At 37.3% G+C, this 13,591-nt stretch overlaps 1 long non-coding RNA gene across 1 annotated transcript in view; it reads left to right on the forward strand.

The window, feature by feature from the left end:
* Positions 1-13,591, forward strand: part of LOC128146615 (uncharacterized) — a 52,290-nt gene that overhangs the window by 7,848 nt on the left and 30,851 nt on the right. Inside the window, exon 3 of the long non-coding RNA XR_008236794.1 lies at positions 10,620-10,864. This is a non-coding gene — a long non-coding RNA (uncharacterized LOC128146615). The remainder of the gene's footprint in view (positions 1-10,619; positions 10,865-13,591) is intronic.

Genomic DNA, 13,591 nt, shown 5'->3' on the forward strand with positions numbered 1-13,591 from the left:
TTATTATCAAATGACAGTTATCTTAGTTGGTAATGTACCAGGCTGCAAAAGATGCGCAACTTCAAAGTTTAAGGAACGAGGAAAAACAAATAGTCAAGAGGAAATCATAAACTATGTAATGTGAATAAAACAGATCCAGAATTTCCATTAATTAGAGATGAGTTAAATCACTTCATGATGTTTTACTGGCTTACTTCCTCATAGTAACTTGTTTCTTACCTACTTAAGTGTGCTTATGATCTTGCTATTAATGGTCTAACATATCATAACAATTTTTAAATAACTACTTTCTTTTTTTTTTTTGTTAATGAAAAGCTGACCTATTTTTTTATCCCTGAGGGTAAACTAAAGCTTTGTCTATTACAACCCAATAATCAAACCACTCTAGATGAAATGACCTCTTCTGAACTGTGTGGTTAAGGGGAATTGCTAAAATGTGGCATGTATTAAGTCTTTACTTTGTTTAACTCCCTTGCTTCTTCCTGTGGTTGTGGTGGTATTCTTATTTCATGTTTGGAGTGCAGTACTACCAGGGGCTCAAATTAGAGACAGAACCCTACTGTGATAAATGCTTTGCAAATAAAATATATGAGATGGCATGGTTCCTGCTCTGAACAGCATGCCTGAGAGGCCAGGTACATAGGAAGGAGTAGTATTGATCCCATAGCAATGTTATGCCAAGGATGGTGAGGTAGGACTGGATTCAGACTTAGGCATCGTTCAAAGCAGAAAGGCATTCTCCACCCTGCGATTACCTGCAGAATATATCCAGCATGAATTGTCCTTGCATTTTCTTCTTCCATTTCTGCAGAGTAGTAAATTATTTCCAGCCTACATACTTGAAGACCCTTGTTCTGACTGAGACGGTCAGTTGAACTAAGCCTCTGGTCATGCTACACTTTTCCCACCTACTTTGCTCTTCAGAGCAGAAGTAAACGTGTACATAGGTCAACTCACACCTGCATGCCAGATTTAAGCACCCAAACTGATGCAGAGGCTTTTAGGTTACTACTGCTCTTAAACAGTTTTCTTACTTTCTGCTTACTCAGTGCTCAGAGAAGTTAGCCAGAGAAGTTGACACAGAGAAGTCATTTACCAGGTGGTAGTAGCAGTGTTTCAATCTCCCATTTCATGGGGTAAACCTGGACCAATTTTCAAATATATTAAGTGAAATTTGCACAGGTATGTCCCTGGGTATGTTTGCTCCACAATCTTCTTGTGTTTTGTCCATATTCCTAACTATATTAATTTCCAAATTGATACTTAATATAATAATAATAATAATAATAATAATAATAATAATAAACACTCTGACCTTGATGCAGCCTCTACTTGTTTGGCAAAAACTGAACCTTTAAAACTAAACCAAAAAAGTCCCACGTTGTTAAAATCATGAAGCAGCTGAAGCAGAATAACTTCCTATAGCCCTTGGTCAGGCTTAGCTACAGCACACCAGACTGGCCCAGAACAGATCACATCGGCCTCCCATTCATCTTGATCTCTGGGGGTTATAGTGCACAGGTTTCTAAATGTGCAAGAAACAACCTGAGGCTTAGAGGAAAGAAGGAAAAATAAGTAAAAGCAGGGGTGATGGATTTCAAACAGAACAACTGTTTTGCATAGGTGGTTAGTGAACTTGGCTCATCTTACTTGATAAAAGGTTACAGGTTAACAAGATGAAAACAAGCCATTCCAGGATATACCTAAAACTGCCTCATTTTTAATTTAAAGATTCACATGGTAAAATAAGCACTTAAAAGAGTAATATAATTTAGAATAAGTATCATGCTAAAGGGCATGTTTCTGCATGACTTCCTTTAATAACTACAGTCTACAGCCTAATTCAGCCTTTCAAATTATTGCAGTGTGACCACTTTTATTTTTTATAGTCGTACAGTGGGCTATTTTATTCTTGCCATAGTAAAAACATGGTTTTTGTTGTTGATTTTTTAAACGGTGATCACTTAATTGGAAACAGATGTTAATGTAAGAGGAAAAACATTTTAATTAATACATTTGAGCTGGAAAATTTCAGATACCTGAAGCGCTGAAACAGTTTTAAAACAAAGGGCAGACTTTGTTGTCCTTTATTTAAAATACAGATCATTTTATCACAGTGTAACTAATCAAAAGTTAATGAGACTATTGGAAGGTTCATGTTACTTAGTTTGTACATAAACTCTCTAACACTGAATAGAAGAAACAAGTGACGTAAGCTTCAGTTTAAGATGTTAATTTTTACTTGAATATAGTGTTGTTTACCTTGTTTACTTTGCCCTTCTCATTAAAAAATTTTTGAGACGTACATTTACTAATTACCAAAGACGTATACCTAAAATAAATTAGTATTTCAGTAAGGCTCCCTCAGGAAAGCAGAAAGTAAACTGGACTTTGTCAGGAATCCTCAAATGACTGACCCATGTGGACTTCTCTCAGGAGCATGCAGCCTTGGCCTGCTCTTGGCTTGCAAAAGCAGTTGTCTGGGAACTCACCGTTTGTGGCTAGTGGTCAGTATCTAGAAGGAAGGTTTTGTGAGCCAATTGAGTGAAATAGTGAATTTCACGTATACACGTGCATGAACCTCAGGTAGACTATTGCAACCCAAATTAATTTAACTTTAAATTATTGTTTTCTTTAAAAAAAACCCACAACCCCCCAAAAAGGATTGTTTTGAATTGTTTTCACCTTCTATGAACTTCCATAAAGCTCGTTTCTATCTGACTTTTTTTAATATTTCTTTTTCACTCTGAACTTACAGAAACAAAGAAAATCTTTTGGTTTAATGTCAGCAGTATATTAACTTCATGAATTCTTCCAGTAGGATATGATGCACTTTGGAAGTGATAACTGAATGTTAGTACAAAACCTAAAACCCCAGGGTATTTTTATGAAAACTTGGACTTAAATGCAAATAAAGCAACATATGAAACACTTGTCCATTACCAGAGAGCATTTGCTGACATGGGCAAGCCTCTGTTTAATTTTGGTTGAAATAATATAGTGTGATTGACAACTTTTGATTAAAAGCAGCAACACTAAAATTGAATGTCTATCTTCTTCTAGTGCCACAGGTCAACCCTCAAGGGTAATGTAATATCTGCTGCAAAATTCAGAGAAATCCATTACCTATGACCACTTTCAGTGTACGTTTGAGGCAACATTTCTAGTTACAGTTTTCTCAATTGTCAGCATCTCCAATACATTGTGATGGACTCAGCTGTTACATAGTTTCGTGTTGGGGGAGTTTGAGTTCACACGGGTCAGTTTATGAGTGTAGAGAGAATGGGCAGGATTAAGTTACTTCTGATTTACCCCAGGATGTCATGTCTAAAAAGTATGACACTGCTCTAGGTAAAGATATGAAAATGCACAATTTTTCCCACACATATGTGTCAAAAGGGAGAAAACATGTCTCTCCACATGGTGGACTAAAGGCACTTATTAACAAAACGTACTAGCTCTGCAGCCCCTCCTCTAACCTGAGGAAGGCTAGACACAAATTGAGTGAGGGGCTTGGTGAAGGGTCTGTGGTTGGGAATGGGTGGGCCTGGACACGGCTGCATACTGAGGAATAGTTACTGCTCTGGTGCTCTTCACTGAAGACAACCTAGGGAAAAATTGGGCAACTCACAGGTCTGTCCCCAAAAACTGTTAGATGTGTTGCACACAGAGCTGGGTTTTGGTCCAAGATGAGACATTTTGAGACATGTGGCAAGACTCCCATTTGCTGTTTCTGGCCTTCAAAGTGTATCCGAAGATACTTTCAATGTTGGTATAGCATAGTTCTCAGAAAAGTTAGAAATAAAAATACCTGCACCATAGATTACATTAGTGTTTATTTCTCTGTCAGATGTCACACGAAAGGAGTTGCAGCTATTGTGACTTCAAAGAAAGAGAAGTAGTGGGAAACCTCAATGTGGTTTCAGACCAAAATGTTCATCCTTGATTATGACATGCAAAATGAGGACCTGAAGCTGTGGTGTGCTTCCTACTTACCAGTGACACACCACTTACTAGTAGAAGTCTGTAGCATTAGCGGCATTGTGAAAGAAGTTAAATTATTATGTAGTAACGTATTGTGCGGTAGTCCATATTGTACTATGTGGACTGTTACCGTATACATACTACTGTTACTGTGTTATTATTCTATATTCCTCTACAAGTAACTCACTGGAGAAACAATACTCTCTGTTGGCTTGACCGTAACTTGTGACTCACAGGAAAGGCCTACTCTTTCCTATGCTCCGAGCTGATAGAAAGCAAATTTCCACTCTGTCACTGTCCCTGCTCACCAGTGGAAGTATCTGAGAGCATCATAAGTGATGTGTAATATTAACCTAGAAAGAGGCATCTGAACTCCTCTTAAAACATTCCAGATAGGATTCATATTCTGATTTTTCACAAGTATGTCATACCTTTTTTTTTAAAAATTTTTTTTTTTTTGAGCAGTAAGAGAGGTCAAAAATAACGATTATTAGTTGTATTTATCTGCAGCAGGGATACGCATTTTGAATCGGCTCTAGACCTCATAGTGGTGTTCTTTTAGAGAAGAACTTTGACTTCTGGAATGAAACAGATATTTTACAGGAAAATATCAAGTATGTGACTGCAGAATAATTAATGTTACTTCAACTATATATTTCCTGCCTAGTCTACTCTGAGTTTATATCCAGATGATGTGTGAAGTCAATTAACATGGCATAAAGCATATTCAAGTCACTGTAATGACTCCTGGGACACTTTTGTTTTGTTTTCTATACACTTTTAAATAATACTCAAGCCCCAAAAGACTACAGGCATAAATTGCCTAGGAAATGGATGAAAATAATTATTTTTATTAATGTGCTTTTGTTATTTGAACATCTATTCAAGCTATTTTAATAGCTTTTGAAATTCATAACATAGGTTTAAAATGCAACATATTTTATATCACTTCTGTGGACAGCAGGCTGTACAAAATTACTTTTAATATATTTGTAACAGTTCCAGTGATTATCTTTGTAAATGATTAGGAATAAAAAAGGACTAATTTTATATTTGTCAGCAAAATAAGTGTTTTATATAAAAAGAACAGACAAAATGTATAATTATGGGGTTTTTAAGAGGGCATTTCATAAGGATCTAGTAGGTTATAAATGAAATTTATTCATCCAAGCATTTTCATATCCTTTTTGAGAAGAATTAAGAAAAGCAAAAGAAGCGTCATTCACATTTTCTATCAAGGTGAGAAAAAGCCATTTTCCAACAAATTCCAAACAGTTCTAGATCTGAGAAAAAGACAATACCTTTTGATCTTTGGAATCAAAGAGATACATCTCAGCAAAACAGCAGGTAAGTCTGTAACTGCAGAAGTTATTTCATGTGTTTATTTCCTGTCTCAGCTTCACTGAGATATAAATTCATGTAGTTATGTGGACTCTGAGTAAGATGGGAAGTAACAATTCAAACCTATTTATCATTAGTGAGACCAAACTGAAGTGAGACTGTCCTGTCTGGGGCATAGCACTTCAAGAAGGACACGTACTTGTGGCCCATTTGAAGAAAGCTGCTAAGACAGCTTCAAAAGATATCAGAGTATATCTTTTGCATAAAAAAATAAATGAATTAAGGTTGTTTAGCCTCAGGGAAAGAACACTAAAACCAGGACAGTTTTAGTCTTATTATTCAAAAACTGTTACTGTAAAAGAGTAGGTATATGTTGCTCCATTATGTCCATCATGGAGAGGATAAGAATAATGGTATTAACAAGCATGGCTTAGGTTAGACATAATGAGAAAAAAATACTCTAATGGCTGGGTAGGCTATTGCTGGAATAGAATGCCTGAGGAGGTTATAGAGTCTCCAAATTTAGGAATACTTTAGAGCAGAGTTGACAAGTACCTACTGGGAATGACATAATTGTGGTTTGTTTCGGGGGATAGAAGAGGGTTAGTATATGTCTTGAGGTCCTGTCCAGCCTCTTTTTTTTTTTCCTTAATTCTATGAATTCTGATTTTGTTTCCAGCACTACGTGTCTCTTTTGACTGCAGAACATAAAATGCCTTTTAGAGAAAGGAGGGATGAAATGGTAAACTAGCTTTATTTATTTTATTTATTTAAAAGCTATAGCCACCAATGTTACAGGACACATTTTGCAAGTAGCCTGTCTAACTTGAACACAAGGTCAGCTTACATTTTCCATAATTGATGGCATTATTATTATTATTATAGAAATCTGTTTAAAAAAAGAAATTAAACTATTCTGGAGTTCTATTGAAATGAATTTCATAATCTCTTAGGCTATGTAGAAGCAAGTCTACAATTAACAAATGACCCGATTGTGCTCTTTTAAATATTATGGTCTTCAAAACTATTTGCTGGTTAGTCAAATTTTTTTATAAACATATTATCATTTTTGTATTTCACAAATAGGTTCTAAAGAGGTATGGAAAGGTTCACACAGAATGAGGTAATGGAGAGACTGAAATACCACTGCAGCTGAGGTAATGTGACAGTTCCTTCTTTGGGCATGTCGTGGTTTCAGCGCAGCTGGTAACAAAGCACCACGCAGCCACTTTCTCACTCCCCTGCCCCGGCCATGGTGGGATGAGGAGAAAATATAAAGGCAGGCTCGTGGGTCGAGATAAGGACTGGGAGGGATCACTCACCGCTTATGGTCATGGGCAAAAGACAGGCTCAACTTGGGGAAGAAACAAAATCAATTTAATTGACTACAAATCAAATCAAAACAAGGATATTAGGAAGTAAAACCAAACCTTAGAACACCTTCCCCCCACCCCTCCCTCCTTCCCGCCTCAACCCCACTCCCGGTTCTCTCTCCCTCCTCCCCCCGGTGCCGCAGGGGAACAGGGCATGGGGGTTGGGGTCAGCTCCTCACACCTGGTCTCTGCCGCTCCTTCCTCCTCAGGGGGAGGAGGACTCCGCACTCGGCCCCTGCTCCACCGTGGGGTCCCTCCCACGGGAGACAGGCCTTCACGAACTTCTCCAGCGTGAGTCCTTTCCGCAGGCTGCAGTTCCTTACAAACTTCCCTGGCATGGGTCCTTTCCGCGGGCTGACCTTCCGTCACACACTGCTCCAGCACGGGCTTTCCCATGGAGTCCCGGCCATCTTTGGGGGCCTCCACTCCACCGTTCACCTCCACGGGCTGGGGGGGACAGCCTGCCGTCTCACCACGGGCTGCAGGGACATCCACCTCCTCAGGCGCACCGCCTCCCCCTCCTTCTTCACTGACCTCGGTAGCTGCAGAGGGGTTCCTCTCACATTCCAGTCCCCTACTCACTGCAGGTTCCCCTTCTTAAGTACGTTCTCCCAGAGGCGCTACCGCCGTCGCTGACGGGCTCAGCCTTGGCCAGCGGTGGGTCCCACTTGGAGCCAGGGGAACTTTGAGCAGCTTCCTACAGGAGCCGTCCCTGCGGCCACTTCCCGCTACCAAAAAAACCCAGGCCACACAAACCCATAACAGGGCAAGAAAGTGTCTACTTCATGATGTAATGAAAAACTAATATATCCTGTCATTCAAACCTCTAGACAAAATCCAGCTGAGAATTTTGGACAAGTCTTCCTCGGACAAAGTGGGAATGTCTTCATATGACATTATTTAATTTTTGCAAACATCTGCAAGGTAACTGTATCACACCTAGTTTCATGCAGAATTAAATTAGTTTTTATTAATGTGTATTTGTCTTCTAACAGTATAGAAGTGTTTTTATACCATTCTTCATGGATTGAATAACGAGCTCCTTAGTTTTTCACTATGGTGTGCAGAAAACTATGGTGTGCAGTTTCTCAAATAGGAAATAACTAGTTCAGCATATCTGAATTAAAATGTTGAAAGAACAGTCTTTGGATACTCTGTGGAAATACCATGAAGATCCAAATGGCAACAGTTCTTTGTGCTACTGTTCTTTATACAGTAGGTATTTTCATTTAAGAAATGAGTTGACTACAAACTCATTTCTCATTCAAGGGACATTTGCTGAATCAGTTTACTTGTATGACTATTGCAGTCAATGGGGATACTTGTTCTCAGGAGGCCTGAACAAATTGGAAAGACAAAGATTTTACGAATTTTATGTCAGCCAGCACTGAGAATTCCTCAGTGCTGCTCTGTGTTGATACTGGACTGTAATATCCTCTAGCATCCTCTGTTCATAGGGCAACTAGTGTCCCTAGTGTTTGGTGTGGTGGATTACAATGTTAATATTGTTTTCCTGCATATTTTTTTACTAAGGACATGGGTTTTTTTCAGAGTTAACAGAGTTTCAGAGTGCCCAAAAAGCAAGTTATCATGGAAAATATAGCTAGAGCAATTAATCTGCTTGAAGGCTTGGGAGAGAGAGGAGGGAGAGAAATCCACAGCTGAATATCTGTGCAGCCAGAACAATAAAGAGATCCATACCCTTGGATAAAGCAGTATAGACTCTTATCTACTGCTGTACCTGTAGCAAAATGAAAACTGATGGAGATGGTCATGGAGTTTCTACTGGGGTTAGATTTATCAGACATTTGGCAATAAAAGATGCAGAGTATAGTTATTTATTGTTTCTCATGAGGTAGTGGTCAGACCATGATAGACTCTATGTTTGATTTTACTTTCTATTCTGGAGCGTTCAGATGTTCAGTCTTGCTGCTCATGTGGGCAGAGAAATCACAGTAAATGACTGTTTAATTCACTAATATTTTGAGATTACAGTCCTGTAAGCCTGCTTTATTAAACTGGCATATTGTTTTTCATAAATTGGGGGGATTTAAAAACATAATAATATTTAAAATGTGCAATATACTATGCAAAGAGTTAATTATTCCCCTAGGGTTCTTATAGTAATTGTGGTTATTCAGGTTTCTAGTTTAAAAGTTTATCACTGTGAATAAATCATTGAAGTAGACATTTGTTTCTTGCTTTTAGTTCAGAGATTGGGGGAAGGGGCTCTTGCCATATTATATATTCATCTAATAATCTGAATTTCTAGCTATATACAGATTTTTATGAACAATCAGAACCTGCTGCCTTTGTAATACAGTGAAGGAAATATCTGAAGCTTAATGTTATTCAAGAAGTATCGGATTTTAATTAATAACCATGTGGAACAGTTGTTCAGATAAGAATACTACTTTTTCTAATGAAATAAATAAAATAGTGCATTGTGTGAATAATTGCAAAGACTTCCTCCTGGACTATGCAAGATAAATATTCGTTAAGTAAGATCAACAGTTGCAAGCAGAAGATAAGTATTATCAATATGGGAGACTCTCTGTGATAAAGAAGAGTTGTATTGATGGCTTGATGTGACAACTTAAAGCACAGTCCTACTGTAAGGAATGACTCTGTAGCAGATCGGTTTCCCTGGGTAGATTCAGTTCTATTTGCCTTCATTTGTCATGAAGCTAAACAATTGTATTTTGCTGCTGTTAATCCTGCAGAAGCCAGAGAGCTCTGGTAGGTGGACCAAGAGTTCTCTTCTGTCTCGTCTTATTAATGTAATGGCTAATGACGTTCCACTCACAGAACTATTTTGTGCCCTCTCTTATCCCTGTGCAAAGCCCTGTCATCAGTAAAGTTGCAGCGACATGACTGAGAATGTTTGTGGATGACTGTGGATTATTTGGAAATAGCTTATGTAGAACTTGCCAAGGAAGCAACAAGAAGTAGACTTATTTTTGAGTTACATTTACAGGACTAGAGGAAGAGTGGATGTGGATCTCAGTCCTGGACTATGAACTTTTTTTTCCCTTAGATCTCAAGGCAAGAAGTAATGACTTTTTACCTATTAAATAATAGGTATAATATCAGAAAGGAGCAAATACTTTCCCTTCCAAGCTGTCACCTGTATGCTCAGGCAGTGACAGATGTGGGAGGTAACAATTGGGACTTTTTAATTTTTCATTTCAGTTCTATACTAAAAGGCAGAACATGATCTGAATCTCACTTGCAGAGCCATACTACAGGATGAGCCAAAGATGGGTAACCCATACTTACTCACTCTCAGATAGATGAAGAATCTGAGGTACTACCTTAGCTTTTAAGTGTATCTCACTAAATGGAAGGGGAAATAACTATTGTACTGATCATTCATTCAAAAAAATAAGCACAAAGATAGCATTACACTATTCTTCATTTATATAAGGATATCCATATGTATTTTAGTGGGTAAATTTAGACTCCAAGTGATCAAAATAAGATATTGGTTAGGATATCAATTTTTCTACCTATTTAATTAATTGATATCTTTGACCTTAAGTGCAGGTGGGAAGGAAGGCACATGCCTCATATAATGTACAAACTTGCCATGTTCCTTCACTAATTACATCATTTCTGGGTAACTATATCTTCTATTATTAAATCTATCTTTTATCTGGAATTTCTCATCATAGCATATCACTCTAGTAAAGTGATTCCACCTTGTTCCAAATTATAGTTCCTGATACACAGTGTATAGGACAACTTATACTTAATTTGAATTAATTTCTTTGTCAAGTGTGTAAGCCATTTTATCTCAGTTCTGTCAATGCTTTGATAAGTTTATAAAATTGTCAAAAGGCCTAAAAGATTGAAGGTATGTGTAATTTATTTTATCTTATTTTCAGCTTTTCTTCACAATACCTTGCCCTCTGATGATAGGGTGGAACTTGGATGGTTCCATGATAGGATGTCCCTGGAGGGATGGAAGGACTGTGATCTGTGGGAAAAAGGATGGTGACAAGGGGCAGCTGCTGTAGAGGGTATGAAGTGAACTGCCGGCTGGACCTTAAAGGGGATGGAAAGAGCCTCCTATGGACCAGAGAGGATTAAATTTGCTGCACTTCAGACAGGTCTTAATTGTAAGCAACCCTGGAGCTGATGACATGCCTCCAAGGACACAGCAGGTGGGAAGGGTTACTTTTTGCTCTCTTCATTCTCTGTTTTGAATTTATTTTAGAATATTCTGGGTTTTTTTCATTTTTATTAAACTGAGCATTTAGGTTTAAAAGCTTTCTATTTTCTTTGGGGAGGAGTGGGTCAGGATGGGTCTAGAATATATTCTGGAGTGCTCTGGTGACTCAGATTCCCACCATGGTGGGTGAGACTTGTCTTATTTTTACCTTTGATATTAAATTTTAATTTTTTACTATTTGGGACATGTTAATACTGTCAAATTAGAATTGAAGTCGGTATGTCATTACAGTGCATTTTCTTGTTATTGGAGAGATTTCCTGCAGAAAGGCTGTTACGAAACTCAAAGCTGGGGTCCCCATCAAATGCAATTTAAAAATTAGTTTTAAGTACACTTCACATCAGTTCACTCATGCTGAGAAATATTTACTTGGTTTCACACTGCTGGAAAAAGCAAAATGGGCAGGCTTTTCATTTACGTGCCAAAAATTATTGTGTACATGAAACAGGCTTAACCTGAAGCTATGGTTGAATTTACCATCAGTGCTTCTTTAAGTGTATTTTCCTTATTAGTTGGAAATACAGAATTTTAGCCTAGTTTTCCAGAAGACTAGAACAGTACGTACAACGACATATAAAACATTTTCCAACCTCCCTAAACTGACTTGGATCAGCAGAAGTCTTTGACAGGTATTTCACCTTTCAAGCTCATTTAAAATAATTATTTTTAAGGGAAGACTCCAAGAAATATATTGTACAATTTCCATAACGCTGCTCTGAAACTGCTTCCTCACATCCATGTGGTGAAGAGGTGATTCTACGTGCTTGAGATTTTACATTGTGTGGGTTATTCATACTGCCTGCCTTTAGTAAAATGCCTATTTTAAAAGTATAGGGTCCCAGAATAGTCAGTGAGAAGAGGTAATCTCCCCTAGACAGCAAATTATGAGTACATCTCTCCAATGGAAATTTATGTTCCTATTTTATACACCTCTATTACATGCCCAGGATTAGATGATATGACCACTTTTCTTCAGAAACTGTTTAGAAAGATTCTTCTGCAACTGGATTGGGAGGGAATGAGGGTCTGGAAAGGAAAACCTTGAATAAATTGCCTCAAGTGAATAAAGGATGTTTTATTTTTATTTCATTTTTCTGATTGTCATCCAAACATAGTGAAGATTAAATATAGTCTGAAATAGAAAATATTCATTTGGGGGGAAGGACCTCAAAATGAAATTCTGATAAACTTCCCTAGTTTCAGACAACGTTAACGTTTTTATGGAACAAGATTTTCTTAAAAAAAATGATAACTTCAAAGTTTCATCAGCTTGCTCTGTTGAAAACATTGAATTACATGTGAGAAACTGTCTCCAAATATAAATGTGAAGGACTTAGCAGAAGAAAGAAATTGAGAAAGATAAATAATTAAAAATAGTAACCAAATCCCAATAAATAATTATTTAATATAAGATCAAGGTGAAAGCAAAGAAGGAACAAAGCATAAATTATGTATTTTAAAAAAAGTTTAAGTAGACTTAGATATAGAAGTAATTCTTTTTAAGTTGGGGAAACTGAGTGATAGAATTATAAAGGGAAGGACTGATACAATTGAAAACTTTCAGAAGAGTATGCAAAAGTTTTGCAAGGTCAAGACTGAAATTTTTTAATTCTTATATAATTTCATTTATTTGCGATGGTGTTAAATATATATGATGAGAATGATGGTGTTTGCTCTAAATTAACAAAATCTGTCATGAGAGTTGCTACTTTTAACTAAAAACATATTTTAAAAGATGCTACATTAAAAGCAAATGAAATAGAGATAGTTATCGGGATCAAGCACAAATAAAGCAAGGAGGTTTTTTAGGGATTTTTTTTTTTTTTTAAATTGCATAACTGTCCACATTTCATAATTATGCTTCATTTACCTTGAACACAATTTCTCTTGAAGGGAAGCAAAGATGGAGTTTCCTATAAAAGATTACATCTAGTGGCTTCTGGTTTTAAAAAAAAAAAAAAAAAATCGGTTCTAAAGGCTAAAAGGCTTTATTGAAATTCTAAAGAAATCTGCAAAAGCTTGGTGCTTCAGGCTTGTTATCAGGTATCTGCATTTGGGCATCCTGACACTCTATAATTGAAATTCATTGCTCAACCTTTAGTCTATAAAAATGGTATGCTGTCATTAGCACTGACTGCTCACTGTATTCTCTTGTCGCTGCTCCTTAGGCCAGCTTAAACCATCTCGGATGAAATAGCCCATTTCATGCAAGACCCCTGAGTTTGCCATTGTTAAAGCAGAAGGTGAACGTGGTGTTTATTGTACTTCAGTGCATTGCTATAGTGGAATTGCTAGGAAAGAAGAGAAGTTTCCCTTACATACCTCCCTTTTCCTTTCTGATTTTGAAGTGGTTTTCAGGTTCTTCATTAAGAATCCCATGTCATTGCTAACATTTTTTAAATTAAATTTTAATTTAACCTTCTAATGTACCTAATGCACTTGAAGTAATTAGTTTGCTCCCCCACTCCCACTCCTACAGCAACAAGAGATGGCAGGAATATAATTCTTGGCACCTCCTGTACTAAAAACAGGAGCAAAGGTGCTGTCCACTTGCCACGTTTGGATGAATCAGCAGATCTGTCTAAGCTGATGTCTGAAAATTAGATTAATGTTTTCTCCTAAAATACAGACAGACTTGAACCTTCATTGAGGCAGCACT

The sequence above is a fragment of the Harpia harpyja genome, chromosome 9, assembly GCF_026419915.1.
Source record: "Harpia harpyja isolate bHarHar1 chromosome 9, bHarHar1 primary haplotype, whole genome shotgun sequence".
Classification (NCBI taxonomy): domain Eukaryota; kingdom Metazoa; phylum Chordata; class Aves; order Accipitriformes; family Accipitridae; genus Harpia; species Harpia harpyja.